Source organism: Balaenoptera physalus (assembly GCF_965194825.1).
Source record: "Balaenoptera physalus genome assembly, chromosome: X".
Lineage (NCBI taxonomy): Eukaryota > Metazoa > Chordata > Mammalia > Artiodactyla > Balaenopteridae > Balaenoptera > Balaenoptera physalus.
In genome coordinates, this window is record NC_138903.1 from 8,040,778 (window position 1) to 8,057,215 (window position 16,438).

General features: G+C 42.6%; 2 pseudogenes across 2 annotated transcripts; both read left to right on the forward strand.

Annotated features, from left to right (window-relative positions):
- The first annotated feature begins 6,227 nt into the window (after positions 1-6,227).
- LOC309652268 (protein SET pseudogene) lies at positions 6,228-7,144 on the forward strand (annotated as a pseudogene). The gene has a single exon. The product of its transcript is annotated as a protein SET pseudogene (transcript).
- Positions 7,145-13,857: 6,713 nt separating this feature from the next.
- Positions 13,858-14,773, forward strand: LOC309652267 (protein SET pseudogene; annotated as a pseudogene). Its single transcript has one exon. The product of its transcript is annotated as a protein SET pseudogene (transcript).
- Positions 14,774-16,438: the final 1,665 nt, after the last annotated feature.

Here is a 16,438-nt window from a genome sequence, read left to right on the forward strand (position 1 = left end):
GTGGGTTTGAGATGTTTGGGTGGGTTAAGTGGGCATTTTGACAACATGGCTTCTCCTTTGGCATGTTTAATTGTGATGTTTAACGGACATCCTTGCAGTTTAAGATGACACTTTTAAAATAAAATTCTCTCCTAATGATGACTTGAGCCCTGCCACTCGATGGGAGAATCAGCAGAACCTGTAGGATCTTATTTGCAATTGACATTCTCTATTGTAATTTTGTTCCTGTTTAGTGTTATATTTTTCTTTCTGTTTCACTGGAAAGGAAAGATGATGCTCAGTTTGAAACGTTAAAAGTGTACAAGTTGCTTTGTTACAATAAAACTAAATGTGTACACACACACACACAAAAAAACAAAGACCCGGCGCAGCCAAAAATAAAGTAAATAAAATAAATAAATTTATTTTTAAAAAAACTCCCCCACAAACAAAAGTCCAGGACCAGATGGCTTCATAGGCAAATTCTACCAAACATACGAAGAAGAACTTATACTGATCCTTCTCAAACTCTTCCAAAAAACTGAAGAGAAGGGAACACTCCCAAAGACATTCTATGAAGCCACCATCACCCTGATACCAAAACCAGACAAAGACACCACCAAAAAAGAAAATTAAAGGCCAATATCTTTGATGAGTATAGATGCAAAAATTCTCAACCAAATATAGCAAACTGGATCCAACAACACATAAAAAAGATCATACACCACAAGCAAGTGGGATTCATCCCAGGTTCATAAGGATGGTTCAACATATGCAAATCAATCAATGTGATACACCACATAAACAAAAGTCAAAAACCACTTGATCATCTCAATAGATGCAGAAAAAACACTTGACAAAATTCAACATCCATTCATGATAAACACTCTTACCAAAGTGGGTATAGAGGGAATACATCTCAACATAATAAAAGCTATTTATGACAAACCCAGAGCCAATATAATACTCAATGGTGAAAAGTTGAAAGCCCTCCCGCTAAACTCTGGAATAAGACAAGGATACCCACTTCCACCTCTTCTATTCAACATAGTATTGGAAGTCCTAGCCACAGCAATCAGACAAGAAAAAGAAATAAAAGGTATCCAAATTGGAAGAGATAATATCATCATTATATGCAGATGACATGACTCTATATGTAGAAAACCCTAAAGACTCCACACAAAAACTACGAGAACTGATCAGTGAATTCAGAAACGTAGCAGGATACAAGATTAACATACAGAAATCGGTTGCATTTCTTTACACCAACAATGAAATATCAGAAAGGGAATGTAAAATAAACGATACTTTCCAAAATCACACCCTCAGGACTTCCCTGGTGGTCCAGTGGCTAAGACTCCACAATCCCAATGCAGGGGGCCCGGGTTCCATCCCTGGTCAGGGAACTAGGTCTCACATGCCACAAGTAAGAGTGCGAATGCCGCAAATAAAGATCCCGCATGCCGCAACTAATGATCCCACATGCCGCAACTAAAGATCCTGCACGCAGCAATGAAGATCCCGCACGTGGCAGCCAAGACCCGGCGCAGCCAAATAAAGAAATATTGAAAAAAAATGCACCTCCAAAAATAAAATACTTAGGAATAAATCTGACCAAGGAGGTGCAAGACTTGTATGCTGAGAGCTGTACAACGGTAAAGGAAACTGAAGATGATTCAAAGAAATGGAAAGATAGCCCATGCTCTTGGATTGGAAGAATTTATATTGTTAAAATGACTACACTACCCAAAGCAATCTACAGATGTAATGCAATCCCTATCAAATGACCCATGACATTTTTCACAGAACTAGAACAAATAATCCTAAAATTTATATGGAACCATAAAACACCCAGAATTGCCAAAGCAATCCTGAAGAAAAAGAACAAAGCAACAGGCATAGGTCTCCCAGACTTAAGACAATACTACAAAGCTATAGTAATCAAAACAGCATGGTATTGGCACAAAAACAGACATATGGATCAATGGAGCAGAACAGAGAGCGCAGAAATTAACCCACACACCTATAGTCAATTAGTTTTTGACAAAAAAGGCAAGAATATACAAAGGGAAAAAGTCTCTTCAGCAAGTGGTGCTGGGAAAGTTGGACAGTTGCATGTAAATCAATGAATTGAAAACACACCCTCTCACCATACACAAAAATAAACTCAAAATGGCTTCAAGACTTAAACAGAAGACGTGACACCATAAAATTCCTAGAAGAGAACACAGGCAAAACATTCTCTGACATAAATTGTACCAATGTTTTCTTAGCTCAGTCTCCCAAGGCAATAGGAATAAAAGCAAAAATAAACAAATGGGACCTAATCAAAGATACAAGCTTTTGCACAGCAAAGGAAACCATTAACAAAACGAAAAGACGACCTACAAAACGGGAGAAAATATTTGCAAACAACGCAACCGAGAAGGGCTTGATTTCCAAAATATATGAACAGCTCATACAACTCAACAACAAAAAAATAAATGAACCAATCAAAACAGGGGCAGAAGACCTAAAAAGACATTTCTTCAAAGAAGAAATACAAATAGCTAATAGGCACATGAAAAGATGCTCAAAATCACTAATTATTAGAGAAATGAACATCAAAACTACAATAAGGTACCATCTCACACTGGTCAGAATGGCCATCATGAAAAACTCTCCAAATAACAAATGCTGGAGAGGATGTGGAGAAAAGGGAACCCTCTTACACTGTTGGTGGGAATGTAAATTGGTACAGCCACTTTGGAGAACAGTATGGAGGTTCCTTAAAAAATTCAAAATTGAATTACCATATGATCCAGCAATCCCACTCCTGGGCATATACCCAGACAAAACTCTAATCCAAAGAGATACATGCACCCCTATATTCACAGCAGCACTATTCACAATAGCCAAGACAGGGAAACAACCTAAGTGTCCACTGACAGATGAATGGATAAAGAAGATGTGGTACATGTATACAATGCACTAGTACTCAGCCATAAAAAAGAACAAAATAATGCCATTTGCAGCAACATGGATGCAACTAGAGATTATCATACTAAGTGAAATAAGTCAGAAAGAGAAAGACAAATACCATATGATATCACTTCTATGTGGAATCTAAAATATGACACAAATGAACATACCTATGAAACAGAAACAGACTCATGGACATAGAGAACAGACTTGTGGCTGCCAAGGGGGAGGAGGTTGGGGGAGGGATGGAATGGGAGGTTGGGGTTAACAGATGTAAACTATTAAACATGGAATGGATAAACAAGGCCCTACTGTATAGCACAGGGAACTATATCCAGTATACTATGATAAACCATAACGGAAAAGAATATAAACGGAAAAGAATATAAAAAAAGAATGTATATATATGTATAACTCAATCACTTTGCTAGTTTCTAGTAGTCAGATAGATGTTTTTTCTGTGAATAGAGGGTGCTGAGTCCAGTTCCTTGAACAATGAGTATGTCTTGGCGATTACATTATTGGCGTATGGAACGGTATCTGTGCCAATTTCAACCTCCTGGTTTATGCATCACCGCACCACGCTTTTCCCCTTAAGCAGCCATAAGTGTGTTTTGTAAATGTGTGATGGTGTTCTGTTTGTAATTCAGTTCATGGTTGGCGATTTTTAGATTCCCTTTATAAGTGATATCTTATGATAAGTTTCTCTTGCTGTCTAACTTATTTCACTCTCAATGACCATACATAAGTCCCCCTGAGTTGCTGCGACTGGCCTCATTTCATTGATTTCAGGGCTGAGTAATATTCCGTTGTCCTTAAGTACCAAATTTTCTTTCACCATTTTTTCCTTCCAAGGACTATTAAGCTGTACCCAAGTCGAGGCTGTTGTCAACATAGCAGCAGTAAACGGGGTGCCTGCGTTCTGTGGATTTTCGGTTTTTCCAACATATAGGCCCATGAGTGGAAGCGCCCTATGCTTTGTAGCTCTGTTTTTTAGATGTTTTAGGAAACACAGCACACTTCTCCAGAGTGGCCGTTGGCAATTTACATTCCCCCCTTCAGCGTAACAAGGCTCCCTTTTCTCCTCTCCTTGTCCTGCATATCTGGTTTTTACCCTTTGTGAGGATGGTCCTTTTTTCTGATTCGAAGTGATACCTCTTTGTAGTGTTGATTTGCATTGCCCGCTTCTTTGGTTGGCCAAAATGGGCGTATGCGTTTTTCCTGAATATATTCTGGAAGTTAAATTTGAGAGACAGCTTTTTTGTTTTAATTGATTAATTAATTTATTTATTTTTGGCCGTGTTGGGTCTTCGTTTCTGTGCGAAGGCTTTCTCTAGTTGTGGCAAGCGGGGGCCAGTCTTCATCGCGGTGTGCGGGCCTCTCACTATCGCAGCCTCTCTTGTTGCGTAGCACAGGCTCCAGAGGCGCAGGCTCAGTAGTTGTGGCTCACGGGCCTAGTTGCTCCGCGGCATGTGGGATCTTCCCAGACCAGGGCTCGAACCCGTGTCCCCTGCATTAGCAGGCAGATTCTCAACCACTGCACCACCAGGGAAGCCCCTTGAATAGTTTTGTATTTAAAATTTGTCTGTGGGGACTTCCCTGGTGACGCAGTGGTTAAGAGTCCGCCTGCCCATGCAGGGGACACGGGCTCGAGCCCTGGTCCAGGAAGCTCCCACATGCCGCAGAGCAACCAAGCCTGCGCGGCACAACTACTGAAGCCTGCGCGCCTAGAGCCCGTGCTCGCCCGCAAGAGAAGCCACCGCAATGAGAAGCCCGTGCACCGCAACGAAGAGTAGCCCCGCTCGACGCAACTAGAGAAAGCCCACATGCAGCAACGAAGACCCAACGCAGCCAAACATAAATTAGAAACTAAAATAAAATTTGCCTCTGAATAACTTTGAGTGAATTTGGTATCAGTTGTAAAGTTTGCATCTACATTCACTTCATTCCAAATGGTTTCCAATTAATTGTTCCTTAACTACTTTTAGAAAACTTTTGGGATAGAGACTCCATTTTAGTTTGAATGTCCAGTTTAATGGATTCAGCAGTCCTGTCAGTAGGGCACGCTGCCTCCAGTGACCTGTGAGGGAGGCGCGGCCTGCACTTCCTGCACTGACCACAGGGTGGCGCCGAGTTCGCCTCTCTGACCCACAGCGCATGCTCGTTCCCTGCGAACTCGATTGTGAGGGCAGCTGAGAGGAGTTGAGCCTCCTCAGGCGCGGGGGCGGGGGCGGGGGCCTTCAGGTAGGACGCCCGGCTCAGCGTCTCTGCTGAGAGGAGCTCGGTCTCCGTCTCCTTAGGACTCGCTGGGGTTTCGGCTTCAGGACAAAGTGGGGCTGCGTCCACGCTGACTAGGGAACTAGGTTTCCTGAGGACCCAGGTGATGCCTGAGGAAAAGGTGAAGAGACGGTGAGGAAAAGTGGGGAGAAGCTTCCTGTGGGCGACTGACCGTTGAGGGGGTCCGTCTTCGTGTGAGCGAGGGAGGGCTTGGCATGGAAAGCTGGGTTTTTGGTCAGGTTTGTGTGCAGGGTAGCCAGCATGAGTTATGGGGCGTCCAGTTTTCCCAGCACCATTTATCGTGGGGAGTGTCGTGCTCCTTGGTGTGTCCTTGGTCCCTGTGTCATAAATTCACCGACCCCGTCCGTGTGGGTTGAATTCTGGTCTCTCTGTCCTGTTCCTCTGGTCCCTGTGCCCGTTTTGAGCCAGTTCCACACTGTTTTGGTGACTGTAGCTCCTCAGCAGAGTGTGACGTCAGGGAGGGAGATGCCTCCAGCCCGTTCTCTTTTTTCAGGGTTTCTTTGGCTATTTGGGGTCCTTTGTGGTTCCCCACAGATATTAGGAGGATTTGCTCTATTTGGGGGGAAAATACCATGGAATTTTGGGAGGGATTGCATTCACTGAATCAAAAAGAAACAGATAATTTGAACAGACCAATCACTAGAGATGAACTAGAATCTGTAGTTTAAAAACTCTCCCACAGGGCTTCCCTGGTGGTGCAGTGGTTGAGGATCCACCTGCCAATGCAGGGGACATGGGTTCCATCCCTGATCCGGGAAGATCCCACATGCTGCGGAGCAACTAAGACTGTGTGCCACAACTACTGAGCCTGCGCTCTAGAGCCCAAGAGCCACAACTACTGAGCCCATGTGCCACAACTACTGAAGCCTGTGTGTCTAGGACCCGAGCTCCGCAATGAAGAGTAGCCCCTGCTCACCACAACTAGAGAAAGCCTGTGCACAGCAACAAAGGCCCAGTGCAGAGTTCTCAGAGCTGCCGGTATGAGCTTCTTCCCTTGGGTGGATTCTTGGCTTTTCTCCCAGCATGGCCCCCAAACACCAGTTTTCACTTCCACCCCAAGCAACGAAACCGAAGAAACTGAGACGGACTCCTGCCTCCAGGCCAGAGGAAACGTCTGCTTCTCCGAACTTGCCGAAGGAAGAAGAAGAACAGCAAGAAGCAGTTGAACATATTGATGAAGTACAAAATGAAATAGACAGACTTAACGAACAAGCCAGTGAGGAGATTTTGAAAGTAGAACAGAAATATAACAAACTCCGCCAACCATTTTTTCAGAAGAGGTCGGAATTGATCGCCAAAATCCCAAATTTTGGGGTAACAACATTTGTTCACCATCCACAAGTGTCTGCACTGCTTGGGGAGGAGGATGAAGAGGTGCTGCATTATTTGACAAGAGTCGAAGTGACAGAATTTGAAGATAGTAAATCAGGTTACAGAATAGATTTTTATTTTGATGAAAACCCTTACTTCGAAACTAAAGTTCTCTCCAAAGAATTTCATCTGAATGAGAGTGGTGATCCGTCTTCAAAGTCCACTGAAATCAAATGGAAATCCGGAAAGGATCTGACAAAACGTGCAAGTCAAACGCAGAATAAAGCCAGCAGGAAGAGACAGCATGAGGAACCAGAAAGCTTCTTCACCTGGTTTACTGATCATTCTGATGCAGGTGCAGATGAGTTAGGAGAGGTCATCAAAGATGATATTTGGCCAAATCCATTACAGTACCACTTGGTTCCGGACATGGATGATGAGGAAGGGGAAGGAGAAGAAGATGATGATGATGATGAAGAGGAAGAAGGACTGGAAGATATTGATGAAGAAGGGGATAAGGATGAAGGAAGATGAAGGAGAAGATGACTAATGGAACACTGATGGATTCCAACCTTCCTTTTTTAATTTTCTCCAGTCCCTGGGAGCAAGTTGCAGTCTTTTTTTTTTTTTTCCTCCTTCTCCTCTTGTGCTCAGTTGCCCTGTGTTTGAGGTCTCTTTTCTCCTTTATACCATGGCTCACAACTTATTTTGGGGGGAAATACCTTGAGCAGAATTCAGTGGGAAAAGAATCTCTACCCCTTTCTGTTCCAGATTCATTTTTATCCCTTCCTGTCTCAACAAAAACTTTACGGAATCAACACCACCATGCTCTGTGGGAAAAAAGAAAAACCTTCTGCTCCCTTAGCTCTGCTGGAAGCTGGAGGGTGCTAGGCCCCTGTGTAGTAGTGCATAGAATTCTAGCTTTTTTCCTCCTTTCTCTGTATATTGGGCTCAGAGATTACACTGTGTCTCTATGTGAATATGGACAGTTAGCATTTACCAACATCTGTCTACTTTCTCTTGTTTAAAAAAAGAAAAGAAAAACTTAAAAAAATGGGGTTATAGAAGGTCAGCAAAGGGTGGGTTTGAGATGTTTGGGTGGGTTAAGTGGGCATTTTGACAACATGGCTTCTCCTTTGGCATGTTTAATTGTGATGTTTAACGGACATCCTTGCAGTTTAAGATGACACTTTTAAAATAAAATTCTCTCCTAATGATGACTTGAGCCCTGCCACTCGATGGGAGAATCAGCAGAACCTGTAGGATCTTATTTGCAATTGACATTCTCTATTGTAATTTTGTTCCTGTTTAGTGTTATATTTTTCTTTCTGTTTCACTGGAAAGGAAAGATGATGCTCAGTTTGAAACGTTAAAAGTGTACAAGTTGCTTTGTTACAATAAAACTAAATGTGTACACACACACACAAAAAAAAACAAAGACCCGGCGCAGCCAAAAATAAAGTAAATAAAATAAATAAATTTATTTTTAAAAAAACTCCCCCACAAACAAAAGTCCAGGACCAGATGGCTTCATAGGCAAATTCTACCAAACATACGAAGAAGAACTTATACTGATCCTTCTCAAACTCTTCCAAAAAACTGAAGAGAAGGGAACACTCCCAAAGACATTCTATGAAGCCACCATCACCCTGATACCAAAACCAGACAAAGACACCACCAAAAAAGAAAATTAAAGGCCAATATCTTTGATGAGTATAGATGCAAAAATTCTCAACCAAATATAGCAAACTGGATCCAACAACACATAAAAAAGATCATACACCACAAGCAAGTGGGATTCATCCCAGGTTCATAAGGATGGTTCAACATAGGCAAATCAATCAATGTGATACACCACATAAACAAAAGTCAAAAACCACTTGATCATCTCAATAGATGCAGAAAAAACACTTGACAAAATTCAACATCCATTCATGATAAACACTCTTACCAAAGTGGGTATAGAGGGAATACATCTCAACATAATAAAAGCTATTTATGACAAACCCAGAGCCAATATAATACTCAATGGTGAAAAGTTGAAAGCCCTCCCGCTAAACTCTGGAATAAGACAAGGATACCCACTTCCACCTCTTCTATTCAACATAGTATTGGAAGTCCTAGCCACAGCAATCAGACAAGAAAAAGAAATAAAAGGTATCCAAATTGGAAGAGATAATATCATCATTATATGCAGATGACATGACTCTATATGTAGAAAACCCTAAAGACTCCACACAAAAACTACGAGAACTGATCAGTGAATTCAGAAACGTAGCAGGATACAAGATTAACATACAGAAATCGGTTGCATTTCTTTACACCAACAATGAAATATCAGAAAGGGAATGTAAAATAAACGATACTTTCCAAAATCACACCCTCAGGACTTCCCTGGTGGTCCAGTGGCTAAGACTCCACAATCCCAATGCAGGGGGCCCGGGTTCCATCCCTGGTCAGGGAACTAGGTCTCACATGCCACAAGTAAGAGTGCGAATGCCGCAAATAAAGATCCCGCATGCCGCAACTAATGATCCCACATGCCGCAACTAAAGATCCTGCACGCAGCAATGAAGATCCCGCACGTGGCAGCCAAGACCCGGCGCAGCCAAATAAAGAAATATTGAAAAAAAATGCACCTCCAAAAATAAAATACTTAGGAATAAATCTGACCAAGGAGGTGCAAGACTTGTATGCTGAGAGCTGTACAACGGTAAAGGAAACTGAAGATGATTCAAAGAAATGGAAAGATAGCCCATGCTCTTGGATTGGAAGAATTTATATTGTTAAAATGACTACACTACCCAAAGCAATCTACAGATGTAATGCAATCCCTATCAAATGACCCATGACATTTTTCACAGAACTAGAACAAATAATCCTAAAATTTATATGGAACCATAAAACACCCAGAATTGCCAAAGCAATCCTGAAGAAAAAGAACAAAGCAACAGGCATAGGTCTCCCAGACTTAAGACAATACTACAAAGCTATAGTAATCAAAACAGCATGGTATTGGCACAAAAACAGACATATGGATCAATGGAGCAGAACAGAGAGCGCAGAAATTAACCCACACACCTATAGTCAATTAGTTTTTGACAAAAAAGGCAAGAATATACAAAGGGAAAAAGTCTCTTCAGCAAGTGGTGCTGGGAAAGTTGGACAGTTGCATGTAAATCAATGAATTGAAAACACACCCTCTCACCATACACAAAAATAAACTCAAAATGGCTTCAAGACTTAAACAGAAGACGTGACACCATAAAATTCCTAGAAGAGAACACAGGCAAAACATTCTCTGACATAAATTGTACCAATGTTTTCTTAGCTCAGTCTCCCAAGGCAATAGGAATAAAAGCAAAAATAAACAAATGGGACCTAATCAAAGATACAAGCTTTTGCACAGCAAAGGAAACCATTAACAAAACGAAAAGACGACCTACAAAACGGGAGAAAATATTTGCAAACAACGCAACCGAGAAGGGCTTGATTTCCAAAATATATGAACAGCTCATACAACTCAACAACAAAAAAATAAATGAACCAATCAAAACAGGGGCAGAAGACCTAAAAAGACATTTCTTCAAAGAAGAAATACAAATAGCTAATAGGCACATGAAAAGATGCTCAAAATCACTAATTATTAGAGAAATGAACATCAAAACTACAATAAGGTACCATCTCACACTGGTCAGAATGGCCATCATGAAAAACTCTCCAAATAACAAATGCTGGAGAGGATGTGGAGAAAAGGGAACCCTCTTACACTGTTGGTGGGAATGTAAATTGGTACAGCCACTTTGGAGAACAGTATGGAGGTTCCTTAAAAAATTCAAAATTGAATTACCATATGATCCAGCAATCCCACTCCTGGGCATATACCCAGACAAAACTCTAATCCAAAGAGATACATGCACCCCTATATTCACAGCAGCACTATTCACAATAGCCAAGACAGGGAAACAACCTAAGTGTCCACTGACAGATGAATGGATAAAGAAGATGTGGTACATGTATACAATGCACTAGTACTCAGCCATAAAAAAGAACAAAATAATGCCATTTGCAGCAACATGGATGCAACTAGAGATTATCATACTAAGTGAAATAAGTCAGAAAGAGAAAGACAAATACCATATGATATCACTTCTATGTGGAATCTAAAATATGACACAAATGAACATACCTATGAAACAGAAACAGACTCATGGACATAGAGAACAGACTTGTGGCTGCCAAGGGGGAGGAGGTTGGGGGAGGGATGGAATGGGAGGTTGGGGTTAACAGATGTAAACTATTAAACATGGAATGGATAAACAAGGCCCTACTGTATATAGCACAGGGAACTATATCCAGTATACTATGATAAACCATAACGGAAAAGAATATAAACGGAAAAGAATATAAAAAAAGAATGTATATATATGTATAACTCAATCACTTTGCTAGTTTCTAGTAGTCAGATAGATGTTTTTTCTGTGAATAGAGGGTGCTGAGTCCAGTTCCTTGAACAATGAGTATGTCTTGGCGATTACATTATTGGCGTATGGAACGGTATCTGTGCCAATTTCAACCTCCTGGTTTATGCATCACCGCACCACGCTTTTCCCCTTAAGCAGCCATAAGTGTGTTTTGTAAATGTGTGATGGTGTTCTGTTTGTAATTCAGTTCATGGTTGGCGATTTTTAGATTCCCTTTATAAGTGATATCTTATGATAAGTTTCTCTTGCTGTCTAACTTATTTCACTCTCAATGACCATACATAAGTCCCCCTGAGTTGCTGCGACTGGCCTCATTTCATTGATTTCAGGGCTGAGTAATATTCCGTTGTCCTTAAGTACCAAATTTTCTTTCACCATTTTTTCCTTCCAAGGACTATTAAGCTGTACCCAAGTCGAGGCTGTTGTCAACATAGCAGCAGTAAACGGGGTGCCTGCGTTCTGTGGATTTTCGGTTTTTCCAACATATAGGCCCATGAGTGGAAGCGCCCTATGCTTTGTAGCTCTGTTTTTTAGATGTTTTAGGAAACACAGCACACTTCTCCAGAGTGGCCGTTGGCAATTTACATTCCCCCCTTCAGCGTAACAAGGCTCCCTTTTCTCCTCTCCTTGTCCTGCATATCTGGTTTTTACCCTTTGTGAGGATGGTCCTTTTTTCTGATTCGAAGTGATACCTCTTTGTAGTGTTGATTTGCATTGCCCGCTTCTTTGGTTGGCCAAAATGGGCGTATGCGTTTTTCCTGAATATATTCTGGAAGTTAAATTTGAGAGACAGCTTTTTTGTTTTAATTGATTAATTAATTTATTTATTTTTGGCCGTGTTGGGTCTTCGTTTCTGTGCGAAGGCTTTCTCTAGTTGTGGCAAGCGGGGGCCAGTCTTCATCGCGGTGTGCGGGCCTCTCACTATCGCGGCCTCTCTTGTTGCGTAGCACAGGCTCCAGAGGTGCAGGCTCAGTAGTTGTGGCTCACGGGCCTAGTTGCTCCGCGGCATGTGGGATCTTCCCAGACCAGGGCTCGAACCCGTGTCCCCTGCATTAGCAGGCAGATTCTCAACCACTGCACCACCAGGGAAGCCCCTTGAATAGTTTTGTATTTAAAATTTGTCTGTGGGGACTTCCCTGGTGACGCAGTGGTTAAGAGTCCGCCTGCCCATGCAGGGGACACGGGCTCGAGCCCTGGTCCGGGAAGCTCCCACATGCCGCAGAGCAACCAAGCCTGCGCGGCACAACTACTGAAGCCTGCGCGCCTAGAGCCCGTGCTCGCCCGCAAGAGAAGCCACCGCAATGAGAAGCCCGTGCACCGCAACGAAGAGTAGCCCCGCTCGACGCAACTAGAGAAAGCCCACATGCAGCAACGAAGACCCAACGCAGCCAAACATAAATTAGAAACTAAAATAAAATTTGCCTCTGAATAACTTTGAGTGAATTTGGTATCAGTTGTAAAGTTTGCATCTACATTCACTTCATTCCAAATGGTTTCCAATTAATTGTTCCTTAACTACTTTTAGAAAACTTTTGGGATAGAGACTCCATTTTAGTTTGAATGTCCAGTTTAATGGATTCAGCAGTCCTGTCAGTAGGGCACGCTGCCTCCAGTGACCTGTGAGGGAGGCGCGGCCTGCACTTCCTGCACTGACCACAGGGTGGCGCCGAGTTCGCCTCTCTGACCCACAGCGCATGCTCGTTCCCTGCGAACTCGATTGTGAGGGCAGCTGAGAGGAGTTGAGCCTCCTCAGGCGCGGGGGCGGGGGCGGGGGCCTTCAGGTAGGACGCCCGGCTCAGCGTCTCTGCTGAGAGGAGCTCGGTCTCCGTCTCCTTAGGACTCGCTGGGGTTTCGGCTTCAGGACAAAGTGGGGCTGCGTCCACGCTGACTAGGGAACTAGGTTTCCTGAGGACCCAGGTGATGCCTGAGGAAAAGGTGAAGAGACGGTGAGGAAAAGTGGGGAGAAGCTTCCTGTGGGCGACTGACCGTTGAGGGGGTCCGTCTTCGTGTGAGCGAGGGAGGGCTTGGCATGGAAAGCTGGGTTTTTGGTCAGGTTTGTGTGCAGGGTAGCCAGCATGAGTTATGGGGCGTCCAGTTTTCCCAGCACCATTTATCGTGGGGAGTGTCGTGCTCCTTGGTGTGTCCTTGGTCCCTGTGTCATAAATTCACCGACCCCGTCCGTGTGGGTTGAATTCTGGTCTCTCTGTCCTGTTCCTCTGGTCCCTGTGCCCGTTTTGAGCCAGTTCCACACTGTTTTGGTGACTGTAGCTTCTCAGCAGAGTGTGACGTCAGGGAGGGAGATGCCTCCAGCCCGTTCTCTTTTTTCAGGGTTTCTTTGGCTATTTGGGGTCCTTTGTGGTTCCCCACAGATATTAGGAGGATTTGCTCTATTTGGGGGGAAAATACCATGGAATTTTGGGAGGGATTGCATTCACTGAATCAAAAAGAAACAGATAATTTGAACAGACCAATCACTAGAGATGAACTAGAATCTGTAGTTTAAAAACTCTCCCACAGGGCTTCCCTGGTGGTGCAGTGGTTGAGGATCCACCTGCCAATGCAGGGGACATGGGTTCCATCCCTGATCCGGGAAGATCCCACATGCTGCGGAGCAACTAAGACTGTGTGCCACAACTACTGAGCCTGCGCTCTAGAGCCCAAGAGCCACAACTACTGAGCCCATGTGCCACAACTACTGAAGCCTGTGTGTCTAGGACCCGAGCTCCGCAATGAAGAGTAGCCCCTGCTCACCACAACTAGAGAAAGCCTGTGCACAGCAACAAAGGCCCAGTGCAGAGTTCTCAGAGCTCCCGGTACGAGCTTCTTCCCTTGGGTGGATTCTTGGCTTTTCTCCCAGCATGGCCCCCAAACACCAGTTTTCACTTCCACCCCAAGCAACGAAACCGAAGAAACTGAGACGGACTCCTGCCTCCAGGCCAGAGGAAACGTCTGCTTCTCCGAACTTGCCGAAGGAAGAAGAAGAACAGCAAGAAGCAGTTGAACATATTGATGAAGTACAAAATGAAATAGACAGACTTAACGAACAAGCCAGTGAGGAGATTTTGAAAGTAGAACAGAAATATAACAAACTCCGCCAACCATTTTTTCAGAAGAGGTCGGAATTGATCGCCAAAATCCCAAATTTTGGGGTAACAACATTTGTTCACCATCCACAAGTGTCTGCACTGCTTGGGGAGGAGGATGAAGAGGTGCTGCATTATTTGACAAGAGTCGAAGTGACAGAATTTGAAGATAGTAAATCAGGTTACAGAATAGATTTTTATTTTGATGAAAACCCTTACTTCGAAACTAAAGTTCTCTCCAAAGAATTTCATCTGAATGAGAGTGGTGATCCATCTTCAAAGTCCACTGAAATCAAATGGAAATCCGGAAAGGATCTGACAAAACGTGCAAGTCAAACGCAGAATAAAGCCAGCAGGAAGAGACAGCATGAGGAACCAGAAAGCTTCTTCACCTGGTTTACTGATCATTCTGATGCAGGTGCAGATGAGTTAGGAGAGGTCATCAAAGATGATATTTGGCCAAATCCATTACAGTACCACTTGGTTCCGGACATGGATGATGAGGAAGGGGAAGGAGAAGAAGATGATGATGATGATGAAGAGGAAGAAGGACTGGAAGATATTGATGAAGAAGGGGATAAGGATGAAGGAAGATGAAGGAGAAGATGACTAATGGAACACTGATGGATTCCAACCTTCCTTTTTTAATTTTCTCCAGTCCCTGGGAGCAAGTTGCAGTCTTTTTTTTTTTTTCCTCCTTCTCCTCTTGTGCTCAGTTGCCCTGTGTTTGAGGTCTCTTTTCTCCTTTATACCATGGCTCACAACTTATTTTGGGGGGAAATACCTTGAGCAGAATTCAGTGGGAAAAGAATCTCTACCCCTTTCTGTTCCAGATTCATTTTTATCCCTTCCTGTCTCAACAAAAACTTTACGGAATCAACACCACCATGCTCTGTGGGAAAAAAGAAAAACCTTCTGCTCCCTTAGCTCTGCTGGAAGCTGGAGGGTGCTAGGCCCCTGTGTAGTAGTGCATAGAATTCTAGCTTTTTTCCTCCTTTCTCTGTATATTGGGCTCAGAGATTACACTGTGTCTCTATGTGAATATGGACAGTTAGCATTTACCAACATCTGTCTACTTTCTCTTGTTTAAAAAAAGAAAAGAAAAACTTAAAAAAATGGGGTTATAGAAGGTCAGCAAAGGGTGGGTTTGAGATGTTTGGGTGGGTTAAGTGGGCATTTTGACAACATGGCTTCTCCTTTGGCATGTTTAATTGTGATGTTTAACGGACATCCTTGCAGTTTAAGATGACACTTTTAAAATAAAATTCTCTCCTAATGATGACTTGAGCCCTGCCACTCGATGGGAGAATCAGCAGAACCTGTAGGATCTTATTTGCAATTGACATTCTCTATTGTAATTTTGTTCCTGTTTAGTGTTATATTTTTCTTTCTGTTTCACTGGAAAGGAAAGATGATGCTCAGTTTGAAACGTTAAAAGTGTACAAGTTGCTTTGTTACAATAAAACTAAATGTGTACACACACACACACAAAAAAACAAAGACCCGGCGCAGCCAAAAATAAAGTAAATAAAATAAATAAATTTATTTTTAAAAAAACTCCCCCACAAACAAAAGTCCAGGACCAGATGGCTTCATAGGCAAATTCTACCAAACATACGAAGAAGAACTTATACTGATCCTTCTCAAACTCTTCCAAAAAACTGAAGAGAAGGGAACACTCCCAAAGACATTCTATGAAGCCACCATCACCCTGATACCAAAACCAGACAAAGACACCACCAAAAAAGAAAATTAAAGGCCAATATCTTTGATGAGTATAGATGCAAAAATTCTCAACCAAATATAGCAAACTGGATCCAACAACACATAAAAAAGATCATACACCACAAGCAAGTGGGATTCATCCCAGGTTCATAAGGATGGTTCAACATATGCAAATCAATCAATGTGATACACCACATAAACAAAAGTCAAAAACCACTTGATCATCTCAATAGATGCAGAAAAAACACTTGACAAAATTCAACATCCATTCATGATAAACACTCTTACCAAAGTGGGTATAGAGGGAATACATCTCAACATAATAAAAGCTATTTATGACAAACCCAGAGCCAATATAATACTCAATGGTGAAAAGTTGAAAGCCCTCCCGCTAAACTCTGGAATAAGACAAGGATACCCACTTCCACCTCTTCTATTCAACATAGTATTGGAAGTCCTAGCCACAGCAATCAGACAAGAAAAAGAAATAAAAGGTATCCAAATTGGAAGAGATAATATCGTCATTATATGCAGATGACATGACTCTATATGTAGAAAACCCTAAAGACTCCACACAAAAACTACGAGAACTGATCA